This window comes from Phoca vitulina, unplaced genomic scaffold (assembly GCF_004348235.1).
Source record: "Phoca vitulina isolate PV1807 unplaced genomic scaffold, GSC_HSeal_1.0 scaffold79, whole genome shotgun sequence".
Classification (NCBI taxonomy): Eukaryota; Metazoa; Chordata; class Mammalia; order Carnivora; family Phocidae; genus Phoca; species Phoca vitulina.
In genome coordinates, this window is record NW_022589782.1 from 2,122,415 (window position 1) to 2,140,157 (window position 17,743).

General features: G+C 47.6%; 1 protein-coding gene across 1 annotated transcript in view; it reads right to left on the reverse strand.

Moving 5' to 3' along the window:
• The window catches only part of GNA12 (G protein subunit alpha 12), a 110,001-nt gene that overhangs the window by 82,479 nt on the left and 9,779 nt on the right, over positions 1-17,743 (reverse strand). The window lies entirely within an intron of this gene.

Below are 17,743 nucleotides of genomic sequence, written 5' to 3' on the forward strand. Positions count from 1 at the left end.
CTAATCTAGGTCATGACTATCTTTGAATCGATTCTTCTTGTATTAATCGTGTTCTCTATTTTCTGTATTCATGATGCCCTTACATCTCTGGGGCTTGTAATCCTGGAGGGACGGCCCCTCCCAGGGCTGGCTAACTCCCTTTCATAGGCAAACCAACCAGTGCAGAGCCCAGGAGGCAAGACCCAGGCAGTGATGGGTCTGCAGAGAGAATGGGGCCCCAAACACCCAGGGCCAGGTCCTGGACAAGCAGGGACCATCCCTGTCAACTATCTCCCCATCAGCTGCTCACCCTGCTCTGCTCACTCTTTCCCATGAAAGTACCACTGAGGCTCCGGGCCATGCTTTTCCTTCTCCCTCTGCTTCCTGACTGACCCTGGTGCTCCCCGGGGGCCCTGAGTGGTGGGCAGTGCCCCTTTGCTGAAGATCTGTCAGTACGAACTTCTTCCTTCACGACCGTTATCTCCGTGTCCACGTGTCTTACCATTTCCGATTAAAACAAATCTGGGTGATTTTCTATGGCTCCTCCAGCTCATGTACTTGACAAGTCCTAATACTTTGTCCACTCAAACACATACACAGGGAATTTTTCACTTATCTGAAATAAGGAATAGTTTTCCACTTCATTTAATAGTTTCGCTAAGACTTTCCATGAGAGGCAGCATTTGACAACTCCATAAAGCTGCCGGTGCACAGGACTGACCTGTCAAGTCCACGTCTAAGCACATGCTCTGGAGAAACTGTGGCCACAGTGCACTGCAGACGTGGACGAGGACATGCAGGACTTAGCATGATGGTTAAAGTAACAAACTAGATCTGTATGTACCAACATGGACGGAATGCAAACATACTGCTGAGCAAGCCAATTTTTAAAATATATTCAAGATGCCATATATATAAATTCTTTAAGATTTATTTTAGAGTGCGTGCACATGCATGTGCGCATACATATGCACGTGCATGTGAGGGAGAGGGGCAGAGGCAAAGGGACAGAATCCCAAGCAGACTCTGAGCTGAGTGTGGAGCCCAATGTGGGGCTCGATCCCACGACCCTGAGATTGTGACCTGAGCCGAAATCAAGAATTGCTTAATCAACTAAGCCACCCAGGTGCCCCTTTATAAATTCATTTTTTTTTTTAAGATTTTATTTATTTATTTGACAGAGAGAGACACAGCGAGAGAGGGAACACAAGCAGGGGGAGTGGGGGAGGGAGAAGCAGGCTTCCCACCAAGCAGGGAGCCCGATGCGGGGCTCGATCCCAGGACCCTGAGACTGTGACCTGAGCAGAAGGCAGACATTTAATGACTGAGCCACCCAGGCGCCCCCCCTTTATAAATTCTTAAAAACACATGACATATATATACTGATTACGGCTATACACACAGGTACTAAAGTATCGAACCCTGAAAACAACCAAACTCGTGCGAGTGACGGCGTCTGGGGAGAGAGGGAGCAGCGGCAGCAGTAATGCTCAGAATGAAGCCGGCACTCACTGAACCCCAACAAGGTCCAGGGGCCAGTCTGGCAGGCATTAACTCACTTGATTCTTAGGGAAACCAGGAGAAAGCTACTATTATCATCCCCATTTCATAGATGGAAAGACTGAGGCAAGCAAGATGACAAAACCCCACATCTGCTGCCAACCTAACTGAATGACCGGTGTTGACATGCAGGGACTCCTGAGGTCCTCCAAGTGATCTCCCCGCCTGTACTCTGGATCACACTCCTGTTTGGTACACAGAGTGATCCTTTTACAAACAGAAGTCAGATCATTTCGGTTCTCTACTGAAAACTTTCCAGGAGCTTCCCATCACACTTGGTTTTAAGTGTGAAATCCTTAGTGCGGCCTCCAAGACGGTGTTCCCCATCCCTGCCACTGCTGACCCCACTCCACCCACGCTGACCTGTCTCTCCAATCCCAGGGCACACCCCAGCCTCTGGGCTTCTGCAGTCACTGTCCCCCCTGCCTGGAGCACTCTCCCCACAGACGTCAGCAGGGCTGGCTTCCTCTGTCTTTGTCAGCTGTGTGGCATCCAGACCTGCGCCCACAAATCAGTTATGCTTGCCTGGTTAACTGACCACCGTGGCTTCAACCTTATAACTTACAAAGATGCCACTGCGGCCACATTCTAATGAACACAGACAAAACTCCATGGGAATCCCGCACATTCTACAAAATGTTATTTAAGTGAATGATGCGAACCAATGATTTTCTGATTAACGTTCTGCTTATTGTAGGCTTAAAATTTTTTGTGAAGATTCTTAGATTATCGACGTTCTACAAAGACAGGCTGAGAAAGCAAAGCAGCCGGATCACTTTGGCTTTATTTCGGGAGACTCCTTCTTTCAACGGTGGGAAACCTGCTGCTTCCTGTGCTCAGGTGCCCAAAGGCTTTCCCCTTCCCCCGCCCCCCTGCAGAAAGATCACGTGAATGAACTAATCCACTAGCATTCCTTTCAGTAGTAAATACAACTGTGAGAAAACGGATGTCAGCCCCTAATTGACTGCAGAGAGAAACTAGACCCACGTGTTTTCAGTTACATGGAATAATGAATAGAGAATCGCCTTTATCGGCTACTCATGCAACTCCCTCTGTGCGCAGGACTCTGTATAAGGAAACAAGGCTGACACTCCCCGCGGACTCACTGGCTGGCCCAAAGCAAGGCGACTCACCACTGAACACTCCCCGGTGGGTAATGGTGGCGCCTCCGGCCATCCTACCCTGGGCGTCCTGTCCCACTTCCACTACGCCTTAGCAAGAGAGCTCGACGCAAGACCAGGCAGGTGGTTCTTCTTCCCTTTCCTTCCCTGCCAGCACAGGGCTAGTTCCAGGAAATACACGGATAGTCCTGACCTTCGTGTTACTAAAACATGAAAAATATTTTAGGAGATTATCAAAATTAAAATTTGATTTTCGTGTTCTCTCAGACTTCTTTCCTCTAGAAGCACTTATTTGTATGTCCAACAAATATACGATGCCCACTATATGCCCGCACCGTGTGGGCCTCGGGGATACGTGGTGCGTGAGGTCAGGTCCCTGCACATCCCCCAGGACGGGCATTCCAGGACGCGCCCACTAGAATCAGGTAAAAAGATAACACAGGCACACAAACGGAAAAAATTCAGATTGACATGACCATTTCTTAATAAATCTAGCTTTAAAAATGTTAGAATGTTACCTACTTGGCTTTCCTATGTTCTGTTTTTATAACTTTTTAGCTAAATTTGCAAATTCTGAAGCTGCTGCTGGACACTACTTTTTCTTTGAGATGTTCTATTCTGCATGCTTTTTGTCTGTATCACCTCCCATGTGTCTCAGAACTCAAAGACAACCCTCCCGTCTGAGCCAGCATCTGTACGTGTCCCATGACCAGGAGCGGTAATTCTGAATAATGGGGACCTTAGATCTGCACACTCGTACCTCCCAAACCTAAGACCTATCTTAAGGGAGTCCCTTTCTCAAGCCTTACTAAAGATAAAGACAGTGACTTGCAAAGGAGCTGGACAAAATTAACATCCTTGACCCCCCACCCCCAAGATGGTTTGCTAAAACCACTTCTAAAAGCACTGGATTTATCATCAGAGTTCCTCATGCCCGTTCCCTGACCTCACGCTTACCAGAATTCAATATGGTTTAAGAGATTAGCAACAATAAGCCTTTCAGGAACACTACAGTGACCAACCACCACTACACTATGCCTTGAAAACAAGTAATTTTAATTCTCCGTGACTCTTCATACATATTTGTAACGATAAAAAGTCCGGTCTGAGGCATCTGTGGCAGGCTTTGCGGGAAGGGCTCTTCTACACTTGCTGGTTTGAACAGTCCAGAGCCAGCCCCCAGCACAGATCACGCCCACCATTAAACCCAAGGGCCCTGTTTTTCTGCAACTGCAGGGACAAGACTATTTATAGAACGGGCTACTGATCTAACTGAAGTATCGATAGCAGGAAGGGCAAACTGTGTCCCGGATCTACAATTTCTGTGAGCTCAAAAGGGAGAACTTTCTGATGGGACAGAATGAGCACCGTGGGAGGGTAACAGCAATGGAGAATGTGAGGAGAGGAGAGCAGGAAAGAATTAGACATTCTTGGTCTTTCAATCACACCGATAACAAACCTCTGCAGATGTAGAAAAAGCAAGCCATTTTGGAAGGGGTCCAGTCCTTCCTCAAAAGAACTGGAACAACTCATCCAATAAGGATGAAGAATCTGCTACAAGGTGGAGTACAGAGAAAATCAAAAGGACATCCTGAACCTCAAAGGATCTTGAATTCTAGTTGGACACACAAAATTAACTAAAAAGATAAAAAACTTAAAAAGCATGTTGTAGACACAATGAAGTGCAAAATATAGGTTAGTATCTGTAAAGAGCAATGCAAATGCATGATCTTGATGGAATAAAGGGCTTGCAGTAAAACTGCATAGAAAAAGAAAAACAGTTGTTTAAAGTTTTTTGTTTTTGATAAAACTACTACATGTGCTTACATAAGTAAGCAAAAATAAGAATAAATCCCCTTTATTTTATTATTTTTTAAAAGATTTTATTTATTTATTTGACAGAGAGAGAGAGAGACAGTGAAAGCGAGAACACAAGCAGGGGGAGTGGAAAGGGAGAAGTAGGCTTCCTGCCGAGCAGGGAGCCCGATGGGGGACTTGATCCCAGGACCTGCAATCATGACATGAGACAGAGGCAGACGCTTAACTGACCGAGCCAACAAGGCGCCCCAATAAATCCCCTTTAATGAGAGGTAACTACTCACTACATTTTGGTGAATCATGCCCCCTCCCCCCAGCATTTATTTATTTATTTATTTTTTACACTCAAACTTGGGACCTTGGGGGCGCCTGGGTGGCTCAGTTGGTTAAGCGGCTGCCTTCGGCTCAGGTCATGATCCCGGGGTCCTGGGATCGAGCCCCACATCAGGCTCTCTGCTCAGCGGGAGGCCTGCTTCTTCCTCTCCCTCTGTCTGCCGCTCTGCCTGCTTGTGCTCTCTATCTCTGTTAAATAAATAAATATCTTTAAATAAAACAAAAAACAAAAAACAAAAAACTTTGGACCTTGAAGAATAATAGCTCACTCCTTTTTCGGTTAAACATATCACAAGCATGTTTTCATGTCTCAAATATATTATTTTCAATATCAGTACCTTCAAACCATTCCCAGAACCTGGTCATTTCTCACCATTTCTACCCCTCACACCCCGGCCTCCCCCTCCCGAGTGACAGTGACCCTGAATGTCCAACTCTGATCGATCGAGTCACTCCTCTGGGGAAAACTGTCACATGGAGCTCGTGTCCCTCAGACATAAAGCCAGAGTCCCTCCGAGGGCCTGCAAGGCCCCACTGGATCTGCGCCCCTTCTCAGCTCCCTTCCCCTTTCTGGGGCAGGGTGGGGGGTTCCCCCAGGTTCCAAGCTGACACCCAGTTTCCAGGCTCCAGCCTCTAGGCATATTCTCTGTGGGAAGCGATCTCCCCACATCCCCCTGCTAGCTCCCGGCCTCCTCCCACTGCCCAAATGTCACCTCTGACAGCAGGCTCTCTCCAGGCCACTCTCCTCCTCCCTCCCTCTGCTCTTCTTCCTCTCCCCATGGCACCTCACACCTTCTAATGTTCTAGAGAAGTTAACACTGATTACGATGGCCGCCTATTTCCCACACTAGAGTATAAGCTCTAGAGGACGGGGATTTTCTTTCCACTGATGCGTCCTGAGCACCTAACACACAGGGACGTTCAATAAATAGGAGTGAAATGACTTCACAATGGCTGTGTGGTACCCAGTGCATGCTACCACTGAACCAAGTACCCCCTACTGCTGGCAGGCAGGTGTTCTGGGGTGTTAGTGTTATGAATCACCACTGCGGCGCAGACCCTCACTGTTCAAAGTGTGCTGAGGACCAGCAGCAGCCTGGACCCCACCTGGGAGCTTACCAGAAAGGCCGCGTCACAGGCCCTCTCTCTCCCGGGCCTACTGAATGGGACTCTGCATTTTCACAAGACAGCCGGTGGCTGCATGCACAGGGAAGGGCCCAGACAAGGGGAGGTAAGCAGGCACCCAGAGTGCACCCTAGAGGGAGGCTCCTGTCTCAGGTCACACAGAGTGACGCCCTGGCCTCGGGTGGTACACAAGCCCGTGACCATCTTTAATCATGGGCCAGCCCTCCAAAGAGAGGTTACTGTACGCCCTAAATCAATCCGGGTTACCAGCAAGGAACAAACAGCATACTCAGACTGGGGATTAATTACAAAGGTGTGAGGGGCACTGGAAAAAAACGTGGGGGGAGCAAATGCCCTGATCTCATGCTGTTCTCTCCCCACCCCTCATCTGCGGCCAGATCACCACAGACCAAAATCTTGGCTTGAGAGGTCATGCACCACCAGGTGGTCTATGTGAACCTGAAATACAAACCTAAGGCTGTGGGAGAATGGCTCTTGGACAAGCAGAAGCCAGAGAGCACCAAACCTGTGCAGGTCAGCCCCGCAGGGCAGAGAGCTGAGCCGAAAGGGTGGAGGGGCCCAGAGAAGCTGCCAGATGTGAACTCCTACCTGCAGCTCAGGAGGAAGCCTTTCCCTCTTCCCAGAATCAGTGGGTCCTCCTTTTATAGGGAAATACACAGAAGCCAAGCAGTTCTGGCTTAGAAGTTGCGAGGTCTAAACGGAGATGAAGGACTACCATAATTTCTGAAGCAGAAACACAGCCTTCTGAAAGCCAGCTGAGAAGGCTCACGCTGACAGTCATGTGAAGGGTATGAGAGAACAGGTATACAAAGCAGACGAACTGAAAATGGCCGTTGGGGGAAATGCAGGCACACGGCAATCAAGACAGCAGAGAAGAACACGCCTCGGAAGTATTTTTGTCCCAATTTTAGGTCCTCAACATTCTCTTTAAAATAATAATAATAATTAAAAAAAAAACTCTTTAAAGTCTCTTCCTATTTCCAATTCTTTGGCATCAGAATGGCAAAAATAGTAGCTTTCGAATATATATATATATATGATGATTATAAAAATACGATGACTCCTCACATAGGTTTAAGTAGGAAGTGAAAGTCAAGAAGTTAAAAAGAAGAGTCTTAAAAGCAGAGCAAAACAAACACATGAAAAGATCCTCAGTGCCACGGAGACACGCAAATCAAAACCCCGAGCGGTGTCATACACAAGGCGGACACCAGCAGCGCTGGCGAGGAGAAGCCGGAGCCCTGGCGCACGGACGGAACGTAAAAGAGCGCAGCTGCTGTTCCTCCAAGTGCTGACGTACGTGTTCCAGCGATCCCACTCCTAGGTAGATACCCGAAACAAAAACACGCTCACACAAAACATGCCCACACGTGGACGTCCACAGCAGCGTCATCCACAGGAGCCCAGAGTGGGAAATGACCCACACGTCCGCGCGGAGGACGGGAGCAGCAGAATGCGGTCTACTCGCCCAGTGGAATGCGACCCAGCCAGAAGGCGGTGCGGCGCACGCTGCCCTGTGGATGGGCCCGTACTGTTACGTGGGAGGGAGCGAGAAGACAGTCACAGGCTGGGAGAAAATCATGGCAATGCACAGCTGATAACGGACCGGTGTTCAAAATATACAAAGACCTGTTAAAATTCCAGAATCAGAAAACAACCCAAATAATGGGCAAAAGATCTGAACCTCACCAGAGAGATGGCAAACGAGCCCATGACAAATACTCCACATCTTATGTCATCAGGGAACTGCAAATTAAAACAACAAGATGCCACCCTGCACCTGTTAGAATGGCTAAAATCCAGGACACTGACAACACCAGAGGCTGGTGAGGGTAAGGAGCAAGAGGAACTTTCAGACATGCCTGCTGGAAACGCATAATGGTACAGCCGCTCTAGAAGACTGTTTGGGTATTTTTTTTTTTTTTTTTTTTTACAAAATTGAACTGACCAGCAATCACATTCCTTGGCACTTATGCAAATGAATTGAAAATTTTTTATCTACACAAAAACCTGCACCCAAGTGTTTATAGCAGCTTCCTTCATAATTGCCAAAACTTGGGAGCAGCTAAGATATCCTTCAACAGGTAAGTAGATAAACTGTGGTCCACCCAGACAGTGGAATATTACTCAGCACTAAAAAGAAATGAGCTATCAAGCCATGAAAAGACATGGAGGAATGTTAAATGTATATTGCTAAATGGTAGAAGCCAACCTGAAAAGGCTTCATACTATATGATGTTCTGGAAAGGGCAAAACTATGGTGAAAGATCAGTGGTCACATGGGGCGCCTGGGTGGCTCAGTTGGTTAAGCGTCTGCCTTCGGCTCAGGTCATGATCCCAGGGTCCTGGGATAGATCCCCACATTGGGCTCCCTGCTCAGCGGGCAGTCTGCTTCTCCCTCTCCCTCTAACCCTTCCCCCTGCTCATGCTCTCCCTCTCATGCTCTCGCTCTCAAATAAAATCTTAAAAAAAAAAAAAAAATCAGTGGTCACCAGGGGTTGGGGGGAAGGGAGGGAGGATGAATAGGTAGGATGCAGGGGATTTTTAGGGTAACAAAACTATTCTGTGTGATTCTGTGATGGTGGATACATTTGTCAAAATCCACAAACCTGTAGCCACCAAGAGTGAGCCTGAATGTAACTATGGACTTTAGTTACTAATAAGGTATTGATACTGGTTCATCAATATTAACAATGTACCATACTGACGCAGAATGTTAACAACAGGGAGACTCTGAGGAGGGGAGGGATGAGATGTGTGGGAAGTCTGTACCTTCCACTCAGTTTTTCTGTAAACCTAAAACTGTTCTTAACAAGGCTTATTGGGGCGCCTGGGTGGCTCAGTCGGTTAAGAATCTGCCTTTGGCTCAGGCCATGATCCCAGGGTCCTGGGATCAAGTCCCACATTGGGCTCCCTGCTCTGTGGGGAGTCTGCTTCTCTCTCTCTACCCCTCCCCCCAGCTCGTGATCTCCCTCTCTCTAATAAATACTTAAAAAAAAAAGGCTTATTAACTTAAAAAAAAGTGTTAAGTGAAAAAAACTAGACATAAAAGGCTACACATTTATATAAAATACTCAGAACAGGTAAATGCAAAGAGAGAGAGAGAACACAGATTAGTGGGTGCTGGGGGAGGGGGTAACAGGGAGCAATGGCTTACTCAGTCCAGGTTTCCCTTTGGGGTGATGAAAATATCCTGGAACTGGGCAGAGGGGATGGTTGTACAACACAGTGAATGTACTAAATGCTACTGAACTGTTCACTTTATTTTTACTTCTTCAAGATTTTATTTGACAGAGAGAGACAGCGAGAGAGGGAACACAAGCAGGGGGAGTGGGAGGGAGAAGCAGACTTCCCGCTGAGCAGGGAGCCCGATTCGGGGCTGGATCCCAGGACCCTGGGATCATGACCTGAGCCGAAGGCAGACGCTTAACAACTGAGCCACCCAGGCGCCCCTGAACTGTTCACTTTAAAATGTTAATTTTATGTTATGTGATTTTGACCTCGATCATGAAAAAAGCAGAGCAAAAATAAAAAGGTCATGTCAAAGCAACTTTGTTGGTCGTTTTCGATGTCTGACCGAAATTCAAACACTGCTGTCCTGATTTAAAGCACCCAGACTGAGAGCAGAGCCAGCAGATGGACTCCATCAGAGGCCACCCAGGGCCGACTGCAGAACCAGGCAGAGGACAGTGGAGCAAGAGGTCAGGAGTCAGGTTCTGCAAGTCACGTTCGAGATGCCCATCGCAACTCGGGTGGAGACGTCGAGGCGGTGGTATGAGGGTCCAGAAACCAAGGGGACAGTGAGGGCTAAAACTGTAAACTCGGAAATTACCAGCAGATGGAACAATATCAGAGGACTAAGGACATCCGTTTTTATCATATCCTGTAAATACTACTTCTCAGTTTGTTCAACTTTTTTTTTTTTTTTTTTAAAGATTTTATTTATTCATTTGAGACACAGAGATACAGAGAGAGAGAGAGCATGAGCAGGGAGAGAGGCAGAGGGAGAGGGAGAAGCAGGCTCCCTGCTGAGCCAGGAGCCCGACGCGGGGCTCGATCCCAGGACCCCGGGATCACGACCTGAGCCGAAGGCAGACGCCCAACCATCTGAGCCACCCAGGCGCCCCTCAGTTTGTTCAACTTTATTCTCTTTTCTGCCAAGCAGAATTTAAGAAATTGTTATGGAGTCAAAAAGATCCATCCCCCGTCCTTTTTATCCTGTCTTTGGTGTCATAATCTGAAAGGCCTTCCTACCCATCTATATTTTATTCTAGTATTTTGATTTTAATGTTTTTGCCTTTAATCATACAGAATTAGGGTATTAGAAAAGGACCTTTCTTGTTTTCCTAAATGATTAGCCATTTCCACAGCACCATTTCTTCAACCATCCCTCGTTCCCCACTGTTCTGAAAGCCTTCCTTCACGATATTCTAAAGGCCCTGGTACACGTGGGTCGGTCTAGGATTTGAGTCTACCTCACCAGTCCACCGCCTATTCCTGAGCCAGCACGACCCTGCTTTAATCACGGCGGCTTTACCCCACTTCAACATTTCTCATGGTAACTGCTCCAAACACACGGCGTTTTTTTCCCCAGAATTTATTCATCATGCAAATCTCAGAATCATTCTGTCAAGTTCTAAGAAAAATAAATTGGGGTTTGACTGGTATTGTGTTCAATTCATAATCTGGCATTATTACAATATCAAGAATTTCTACTCAGAAAAAATAATTTTTCCCAGTCTTTATTTTCTTCAGTACAGTTTTATGGCTTTCATCATACAGGTTTTACTCACTTCTTGCTTATTCCTAGTATTTTATCCTAGCTTGCTGTTATGAATGGGATATGTTTTTTTTTTAAATTTTATTTTAATTCAATTAACATATAGTGTATTATTAGTTTCTGAGGTAGAGTTCAGTGATTCATCAGTTGCTTATCACACCCAGTGCTCATTCCATCATGTGTCCTCCTTAAGGAGGACATCACCCAGTGACCCCAGCCCCCCACCCCTCTCCCCCTCCAGCAACCCTCAGTTTGTTTCCTAGAGTTGAGTCTCTTATGGTTTGTCTCCCTCTCTGATTTCGTCTTATTTTATTTTTCCCTCCCTTCCCCAGGATATTTTTCTATTATAGGAAAGTACATGGGCACACATGTTCAAACACAAACATTTATTTTGTGTCCAGCCACTTCTGGAACTGTTTAATTCCAACAACATTCTGGGTGATATTTACCACTTATAATGCTAATTTTGTCCCCTCCTTTCTAGTCAATATGCGTAATTTTTTTTATTTAACGGACTAGAAACTCCACAACATCTCTGAATTAGATTAGCACCTGGCACCCTTGACTTGTTCCAGTCTGCAATAAGAATGTTTCTGTGCAGGGAAGATCTTTCCTTCAGACAACACCCCTACAGACTCTCTAATCGTGACCTATCTGTGATTCTATCTATTGAGCACTCAATGGTCTCCTCTTGGATCATGTTGTTTATATAAAATAGATTAGATGATGGATTAATGTCAAAACTACTTGAGGGAAAAAGTCATAATCAAGGAAACAATTACCTGAGTATTAATTATAAAAACAGTACAAAAGAAAATATTCACAGGTATCACCAATTACCCATAAAAACAGTGGACAGTTTTTTGTTTTTAGAAGGCTCAAGACTTGTCTTTTAGTCTACTTCAAAAACACCTACATTTAAAACTTACATCCAATACTTTATTTTTAAGAATGTTATTGATTTTAAAAATTAATGGAAGACTAGAAAAAGGCATTTACGTTGTCTGAGAGTTTTACTTTGTACCAGATAGAGAAAAGAGAGCTCAGTCACCGTGGTGGCTCTTTTCTTGAAGTTACTGAGCATTAAGAAACAAGACAAGTTTCCAATTAAAAAAAAAATGTTGAAAAAAAATGCTAAAGATGCTGTGGTCTCCTTGGTAAATATTTACACATTCTGAAAATATTCAAGATTACAAGAATTCTAAAGGAAGATTCAAACCACAAATTAAAACACCTACAATTAAAAATGGAAACGTCCTTGTAGCTGTAGAGAGTTGACATAGGGGAAAAAGGACTTTAATCACTGCTGGATTATTTGTTATATAAACTATATTTATTATAGTTACATTAATTACATTAATCACATAGGATATATTCCTAAGGACATGTACTATAAAATTGCTATTACAAGGCACGCTCTAAAATGATGTTTACTGTAGAAAACATGTTTTAAAAAATAAATTCATAATTGCTTCACAGAAATAAACAGGCGGCATTTTGTTACCCTCCTGGTACTTTTTCCTGGTTCGGTTACACAGACTCGTGCAGCAGATCATAGCGCACGAAGCGCTGTGGTGGGTGCGTGCACCCGAGTTTCGCGCAGTGTCCCACGTGAGATCCGGGGGTGCTTACGCTCACCTGTGACAGCTGTCACACTGTGCTGGAGTCTGCAGACCTACTACTACTGTCCTCGTACAGGGAACTACACACTACCGCGGCGAAGGTTACCACGGCTTCAGCAACACGCCCGTTTTTAGGTCAACACAGTCCGCTCTCACCAACTCCCACAGGCAAAGTCATGCGTTACAAAGGGCCACGCAGCAGTTTTCTCACCGGAAGTGTGGCCCCCACCCCGCCCTCCACCTGTGATTAGGAAGCTGCCAGTTAACGAACGAGAGAGCTGTGTGACAGGAGGTCTAAGGACCGTGAGGCCACACACATGCAGAAGTAGTCAGTACTGTCGTATGGCACCGCGGAGGCAGGTGGAGAAGGGCCAGAGTTGTTACCAAGCTCTGTGGGCGCCTGCCCCCGAGTCCTCCCGCTCCCGTTAGGCGTGCGCACTAGGTTCAATGCCAGGAAAGCAACACGAACGCAGCTATTCCTGCTCTCGAGGACCTCAGCTTAGCAGGTGCCCCAAGAAGTAAGTCTCCCTCTGCTCAGACAGATCCTTCTTCAGTGCACAGACCCACACCCGAACGGCCCGCTCTCTGCTGCGGAGTCTGAAGGGCTCACAGGGGACACAGAGTCGGGTAGGAGCAGAGTCCACTGGCAGTCCTCGCCTGGAACGGTTCACAGTCAGAGCGACGAGAATGGCGTGGCCTTTGTCCACCTCTGCGGGCACAGGGGGCACAGGGACGAGAGCAGGAAGGCCTCCTTGGACGTGGGGTTTAGAGGCGTGTCTCCCTGCAGACGCCTGCAGCGCTCTGGCTGGCGCTCCAATGCCCCTTCCCCAACTGGGGGAGATCAGTGGTGGCGGGACTGGACCTGTCCCTGCGTCCTGACGTTTCCACGCAGGCCCTTCCTGCATCTGACTTAGGAGACTAGAATGGCGTGTGTGACTTCTCAGGGTCTCGCCAACCCTGTAGTTGTTCCTTTTTTCTCATATTATTGTTTATCAGACCCCTGGGCTCTGGTCTTCTATAATAAATGCTTTCACAGCACACCTTCTTTTCCAGACTCGGGTTTTCACCTGCCTTTTGCCTGCCACTCCCGCCCCCCTTTGGATACAGGATGGAGAGGGGCCAGGCCGAGTCTCTCCACCAACCTGTTCTTCGCAGAAGGACTCTGGGGCAGTTTCCCAGATAGCATTTCTACCTCATCTGTCTTCCCAGACCAGAGCTGAGTGTGGCAGACAGATGCTGCTTTTAATCTCTGTCCGAGAGAAGGGAGGGGAAGGAAGCTGGAACCCTGTCTGGGGCACAGGGCGCTTTCTTCTGAAATCCTATGAAATGTCCTGTCCCTCAAGCTCACTTCCCATCTCCTGAGCTTTGGCTCAGCACAGATTCTGCCTTTGCCAAGGTCCCTTTGCTTCTTGGTGTTTTCCCTAACTTTTCCCAGGGCTCCATTCCAGACCGCGGGTCTGCCTCTCTCCCAACTGGAGGGGACTAGTGAGGATGTTTGGGGTTGCACTGACCCACCTTCGTCCCTCAACATTACTGTTGGGGGTTGGGGCTGAGGCCAAGAGATGAACTACATGGCCCGAGAATCATCTTTTTGCCTTTGGCTGCAGTGTTTTTGAAACATTAGGTTGGACCATAGGAAACTGCCATTTTTGTAGGTCAAAAATCAGAATTTCATACAGTTCAACCTACATGTGTAATAAGGTCTCTTTCCCTTTCATGATTACTCCTGGTCAATTTTTTCATACTGACACGTAAGATTTTAAATAGATACACACATATGTGTATATGTACACACGCATCCCATCAGGTAACGGGAGAAGGTCCTGTGAACCTGCTCCAACCTCACAGCCTGCCGCAGATGGGTCATTTACCAAGAGAATCAAGGCAAGCTCCTGCTCACCGACTCTGCAACCGCTGCCCACTCGCACCAGAATCACCTTGGCCAAGGCGGCCCGGCCAGATCTGATCAGGTTCTCTCTTCCACCTTGCATCCAGCACTTCGAGAGTGCTTTCTTTCGACAGCCAGCTTCTTTCTTGCCTTCCTGCTTCAGGGCATCTGCTCTCGTGCTCTTTAATTCCTCTGCCTGAGTTCTTTTCTTCCAGCTCACTACAGAGCTGGTGCCTTCCTGCCTTCCAGATTCATGTGCTTCCAGCCTCAAGTCACAGAATCCCCAACTCAAAGTACATGGATTATGTACTCAAGACACAGTGCGGGGCTAATGGCAGCTCCACCCATAGGGGAAGAACTTGGTTTTGTTCTTAGTTATTTCCGAAGTATGCAGGGACTCTGTTGAATAAATAAAAGAAGTCGAAAGCTGTCACGTAGAAGGAGGGTTTGTCGCTTGTGCTGCTCCACAGAACGTCATGTCAAATGGGTCCACGCGTTTCAGGGCCACCTGTAACAGCTCAGTGTCAAGATGCAGGGCCAGAAGGGAGGGGCAGCCCGGGTGATCTCCCCGGCATAGGAGCTGCTTAAGGAAGGGCTGAAGTGCCCCGTGAGGGACACAGTGGGGAGGGTAGAAACTTAGGGACTCCGAGGTTCTCTCAAGCCCCTAATGTTTCCACAACCCGGTGAGCAGTTAGCACTCTCTGGCATGGCTGGACGCACAGGGGGGACCGCCCCTATGGCTAAGCCCCCAAAACAGGAATGCTAGCTCCCTGTGAGCAGGGTGGCTCCAGAGGAGGGAGCCTCGAGGGCCAGAGACCAGCACGTCCTCCCTTCCCCAAAACTCACTGGTCCAGCCGCTCCCTCCTCCTCCCATCAGCACAGGAGGCTGGGGAGGGAAGGCAAGAAAGTACTGGAGCTGAAACGCCCCCAAACCAAAGTAAAACCCCCAACCTGACTTTATAGGGTTACTGAGGACCAAAGGAGGGAAGAGAGAAGGGGCCTCAAACACAAAAACCAAAGCTCCCGATTCAAAGAGAAGGTATTCTTCCTTCTAGGGCCCATCCTCACGGCTTCTGCAGCATCTCCCACATAAACACACACTTCATCAGGATCTGTCGGCTCCGCTTCCAAGATGATTACTTTTAACAAGACATCTGCTTGAAGTAGGACATTCTGGTGGTGCTGGCATGTTTGTTTAAAAACACAATCATACTTCTTTATAATTCTATCAATATGTACTGATAAGAAGGTAAAACGCCAATCTTCCATCTCTCAGTCCTGACCAGCTAACCTCTCAGGGAGGGTCTCCTTTCCCACGTGGCTCCACACCCGGACTTTTCAACCTACAGGTCTCTAATCAGGTCGTCAGAGTCTTAGGGGAAAACCCTTCCCTTCCCCATCCTGAAACAAGAATTATGGAGAAAACATGTAAGTGGCTGCAAATACAGAGTTTGGGGTCATCCCAGCTGTGCCAACAACCGCAGATACAGAACTGGTATCGATGGAAAACACAGATTAAACATCGCGTGTTATAAAAATTCCAAAAAGAGGGGCGCCTGGGTGGCTCAGTCGGTTAAACGTCTGCCTTCAGCTCAGGTCATGATCTCAGGGTCCCAGGATCGAGCCCCACATCGGGCTCCCTGCTCAGCGGGGAGTCTGCTTCTCCCTCTCCCTCTGCCCCTCGCCCGTTCATGCGCTCACTCTCTCGCTCTTGTTCTTGCTCTTTCACTCTCTCAAATAAAAAAAAATCTTAAAAATAAAAACTCCAAAAACAAACTTCTGAAGCAGCTACTCCCTTTCACCTGTAACAGAAACCAGCCACAAGGTGAGAGTTTAAATAATCACTCCCTCTCCTTCCTCGGTAAATGTCAAGTCTTCTGCCTGGAATGCTGTGTAACTTGTCCACAAAGATGAGCACCATCTCATCCTGAGAAGGCCGGTACTCGGCACCACGTGGGCCCCACACCTGCTGTGGACCAGTGCCCCTGGGCCGTGCCCAGCACTGAACTGCCTGTTACAGGTTTCTCAGCAGCCCGGTTGATCTGTCCCAGACACGAGTCCCGATGAATCTCATCACACATCCTGCAGACAATTGTGATGACCTCCTTCAGCTAGGCTGGGACTCCCACCCTTCCAGTGACTTAACCAGTGATGTCGCCTCTCCTGCCCTGTCCTCCCGTGTTTCCTGCCCCCACAAGCCAACTAGGTAGGTAAGCACTGTAAAAGGACTCACCGCCGTGTACACAGCACAGCAAAGGGCCTGGCTCTGAAAGTCAGGAGCAGGTCTTGCTGCGGCCCTGACATCTGTCCTGGCCTTCCCTAGGTACAGCAAAGGGAACCTCCCTTTGACTGCCCCCGACACGCACTCAAGGGCTGGATGGAACACATACCATGCACAATCTCCAGAACCTTCCACCAAGGCAATGACAATATTAACACTGCACAGGACACGGATTCTGAATCATTGTTCTGGTGGCTTCGTTTCTGCTGAACTCAGTTTCAGGAGCTGACTCCCTAAGGCCTGGGTTCACTGGCTAACACCAGTCAATATTCATTAAGATCAGTCTTCCTGCTGAGTCTTGATGTAACGGAGCCATTAGGCAAAGCTGGTGCCATGGTTTTAGGCTAGACAGTAAAACAGATAGATGCCCAAGTTCAGAGAGAGGTGCTGTCTACTTAGCCTCTGCTGAAGAGAGCAGGGGTGGGGAACACTTTCTTGGCATCCCGGACAACTGCAGGGCTGCTCTCCAGCTCCTTTCTACCCACTTCCAAATACTCCCAAGAGTTAACTGTTCCTTTTCTGTCCTACGGACACGGCACTTCCAGACCACAAGTTCCAGATGGACCCAGCACGCCGAACCAACGCAGAAGTATTGGCTTCCCGACACATACCGCAGAACGCTAACTGGGTTTCCTTTCCATACCCCAATGTGCCTGGCCCACCTGAATGTGTACCCCAATGGACACAGACAAACCCCTTCATGCACAAAAGAATCATTCAAAAAAGCTAACCACGTGGTCAGCAACTATTCTTCACATTCTGCTCACTCGAAGGGCCATCAGGTAAAACTAAGCAGCTGCTCCGTCCAGCCCACTGGGCAGAAGAGGCGAAGGGGACCACTGCTTTTATTGAAATACAAACCACAAGAGTTAGCACAGGAAATAAAGCCACGTGTCTTGAAGGGAGGGCACCGCCCTCCGGGTGACGCAAGTCAAACGCCAGGTCCATCACACATTACCTTTGTTGGTTTGAAGATCGCCCTGTAATTACATCTCCAGATAAGCCTTAAGTATGAATCTTCAGTTCCATTTACAAGCGATAAGATCCATGTCCTCGACTACATAATAACAGAAAATAATTATGAGCTGTCAACAGAACACCATCTAACATCAAGCACAGCTATATTTCAGATCTCACATGACAGATAACTGAGGGTCAAAACTACTCCCCTAAAATCGGTTTGGTTAAAATAACCAACATGTCAGCCTGCAAGCT